We start from the raw sequence: 3804 nt of genomic DNA, 5'->3' as shown, positions 1-3804 counted from the left end.
CATGGGCTAATGTTCATGTTATAGGTTAGACCTACCCAACAACTTTATATCAAACGCCACCTAAAAAGTGAATCAAGCATGGATGTTTAACCCATATAGAAGGTGTGGATCATTCCATGCATTAGATCGGAGGTCAGTATGAGGATGAGGTGTGTGTTTAGTAATACATTATATAATATTTTTTTAAAATATTTTTAAATTAAAAATATATTAAAATAACATTTTATTTTATTTTTAACGTTAATATATCATAATTATAAAAAAACACTTTCAAATATTAATTTAATATTTTTTAAAATAATTTTTTGAAAAAAAACCAATTAAACCATATTATCTAAGAAATACTAGATTAACTTAAATCTAGTAAGGCTATGTTTTAATATTTTTAAAAAATAATATATATTTTTTTATTTTAATTTTAATTTTAATATTTTAAAATCATTTTAATATATGAATCTCTATGTCCATAGTCCATACAGCTCTAATTCCATAGTGAGTTACTTTAACAAGCTCGTTGAAGATGACGAGCTTCTCTCAATCGTTGATCCTTACCTCTCTCCTTGGGGTAATGCCAAAATCAGAGGAAACGACACCTTTGCTTGCCAGGTTCTTAATAAAAAAAATACTTTTGAGCTTTTACTTCATTGACTATTATTATCCTATTGAAAAACCAAATCTTTTTATCGGTAAGGAATTGCTAAGCTAATAAAGTTTGTTTCTTTCATGTTTAAATCGCAGCATGGTCCATATGAAATTATGAATGCTTATTGAATACAGTGGAAGCTTGTGCAATTCATGCCTGGCCTAAATTGGTTAGACTCGTTAGCTTCTTCAAGTGTGTTTTCATTTGGTTAGTATTTGTAATTGTGTGTTTCGCTAGTCTTTGTCTTAAAACTGTGATGTTTATGATGCAGGAAGACCATTTTCCTTTTGTTTATTGTGTCGAGAGATTGGTTTATGAGAGGAAGTACCCAGAACGGGAGTCTTGCTTCGAGGAATTGGATTTGGATCCAAGGGCTGTTTCTGAGTGCTATACTGGTGGATATGGCGATGAGGTTAGTTTACTGTTAGATTTACTTTGCTTTTGTAGTCGGTTAATTCAAGTCGTGGGAGGTGATTTTCTGAAACCGTTCTCTCTATGAACTAACAAATGAAGTTACCAAGAACAGATCTATAAATGTGGTGATTACTCTTAGGTTACAGTAACCAACAGCTGGTTTTTTTAATAGATCATTGAAATGTACTGACTTCGTATCTGGTTGATGAAGCTGATATTGTATATTGCGTATTAACTGAAGGTGTTTTATATAGACACAATGAAGTTAAGGCTTTGATTTCATGACTGTTAGATGTTAGGAAGCTCCGATAAAGTGTTGACTGTGATTTGTTATAGATGCTGATGAGGATTAAGCTTTGTTACTGATTATCTGTCTAAACTTCCTATTTTCCGGGGCACTATTAGGGAAAGACCTTTGATTGAAGCAAATGTATTAAGAAGGTAGATTTAATCTTGTGATTCTTGCTACTGTGAGTTTATCTCCTGAATTGATTTTATTTGGGTAAGGAAATCGTTTCTGTTTTCTTTACCCTGCTATGAAATAGATTATAGGCCCACTAAACCTGGAAGCTTGGATAAGAGAAGTTTAAATCATGCTCATTAGATATCAGAAGAACAATTATACTGTTTAAAAGAAGGGATAATTAGGCTAGACAGGAAACAGACAGCGAGGCGAAAGTGAACTGGAACAGAAGTACTGAAAATGCTGTGGTGACTTTAATTGCTTTAGAACTCTTTAAAGTTTGTCTGGCAACAGCGAGGAAAGCCTGAAGCAATGCTTACTTGAATCAAATGGTCTTGAGAGAAAAGATCATGCAACTAGAAGCCTATAGCTCAGGTTCTGAAATTAAAGTGTATGGTGATGATGCCATCTTTGGTGTGTTTCTCCCACTTGTTGCGTGGTTATCTGTATTTCAGTTTGGCCCTCCACCTAAATGTTCGTTGTCTTATGTTCTGCTGACTTTAACTGTAACCTTAAGAAATGGTTATTGATTGTAGACTTCGTATTTTTGCCACCAGGACTTTCTGCGATTTTACATGCAATTTTGCTATTTGTGATGATCTCAACTTATGAACAATTGATGGTTGTTCACAAGTTATTGATTTCTTTCCTTTTCTTTTTCTACTTTTAAAAGATTACTCGGTGGAATTCAGGAATTACTCTGTTTTTTTCAGGATTATGAAGACTTCATAATGTACATCTGCAAGGCCTCCAAAGGCACTGCCACACCCAAAGCTTGCAGCAAACCATCTGGTTATTCCATCCAAAGGCCAAAAGCAAAATCAATCCCTCCAGTTTGCTACAGGGATACGATTATATCAACGCTATTGGAACAAATTAAATCAGCAATATCATTGTGGATGCAGTAGAAGGAGATCAGAGCTGCTTCAGCATGGATGCATCTCAGTTCCAAATACTTTCTAGTTTGATTGCTTTGCTGCTGGCACGCTATATATGTTGTCAAGTCACCAGTACTCAGCTAAGTGCATGTCTGAAGTTGCCACCCCCTTTTCTCGACTGAAAGCAACTACTGCTGTCATTTACTACCAGATAACGTTGTTTTGTGGTTGGGGGATTGGGGTGCTGTTAGATAATATGTTGTCTGTATATATATATCAACTGAGCAACAGGTATGTGTCTCGATGAATACCTGTATCCTGTATTGTGCTTGATAACAGGCGGTCCTGTGGTTTGTTGCAGTGATCTAATATGACACCTTGATAGAGATGCACCCACCTGAGCACAACAGTGGATAGCTGATGCTAAGAATGGTGCTGATAGACTAGATGACCTGCACGGCATCCATCAGGGGGAGATGTGTCCACCTGAGTGGGATGGTCCAGCGGTTTAGTTTTCTTCCTCAGGATCCTATCCTCCGCTAGCAAGACTTGGTTGTCACACCTCAATCATGCTAGAGCTAAATTTTACCTGAAGCAATTATCAACTAAACTATTTAATCTCCTAGAATATTATCTAGGTTTAAAAATAAGGGAAGCAATAACAGCGTTTTCAAGAATACATGTGGTCAAATGTCTAAAAAGGGATGGACAATTGGAATCACAAAGGCTGCCGTGTACTAAAATCAATGTTCTGAGTAATTTAAGGGACGCAATTCTTTCCTCGTCATGTAAGTCCTCTCTTAGAGGGGCCGCATTTTTAGGTGGGCCCCGTTATTTTTTTTCATCAATATATATTTTATTTGGTGACACGGTAAGGGCTAGTCGATATGTCCGAGTGGTTAAGGAGACAGACTCGAAATCTGTTGGGCTTTGCCTGCGCAGGTTCGAATCCTGCTGTCGACGATGTTTTTAACGTTTCATTAATTATTTTTTTTGTTAGTATTTGATATTGTAACGAAGGTTGTTTTTTTTTTTTTTTTAAAAAAAAATAATATATTTTTTTTATATTAGCATATAAAAAAAATAAAAAAATAATATAAAGCAAATTTTTTTTTTTTAAAAAATCATGGTGTGATAGTGTAAACAAAACACCCTAAATTGTTTAATTTGCAAATGACAAAGTTGTCCCTCTTTTTTTATATATCTGAAATGTAAATATTATCTTTTATAGATAAATAAATATTTTATATTATTTGTTTTAACCAACCCTTAACCTTAAAAAACAGCGATATTAAGTGCATGATAATTGACATGTTTTAAATTTGACAAAGTAGGAATAAAAAATTTAATAATCTTGGAACAACAATAATTGACTTTCAATTAAGAAAAAAATAATCATATTCTGA

At 34.2% G+C, this 3804-nt stretch overlaps 1 non-coding gene and 1 pseudogene across 1 annotated transcript; both read left to right on the top strand.

The window, feature by feature from the left end:
* Positions 1-450: 450 nt before the first annotated feature.
* Positions 451-2790, top strand: LOC118055599 (gamma-interferon-responsive lysosomal thiol protein-like; annotated as a pseudogene).
* Positions 2791-3279: 489 nt separating this feature from the next.
* Positions 3280-3361, top strand: TRNAS-CGA (transfer RNA serine (anticodon CGA)). The gene has a single exon. It is a non-coding gene; the product is annotated as a tRNA-Ser (tRNA).
* The last annotated feature ends 443 nt before the right edge of the window (positions 3362-3804 follow it).

This window comes from Populus alba, chromosome 1 (genome assembly GCF_005239225.2).
Source record: "Populus alba chromosome 1, ASM523922v2, whole genome shotgun sequence".
Classification (NCBI taxonomy): Eukaryota; Viridiplantae; Streptophyta; class Magnoliopsida; order Malpighiales; family Salicaceae; genus Populus; species Populus alba.
This window is presented reverse-complemented; position numbering and strand designations above follow the sequence as displayed.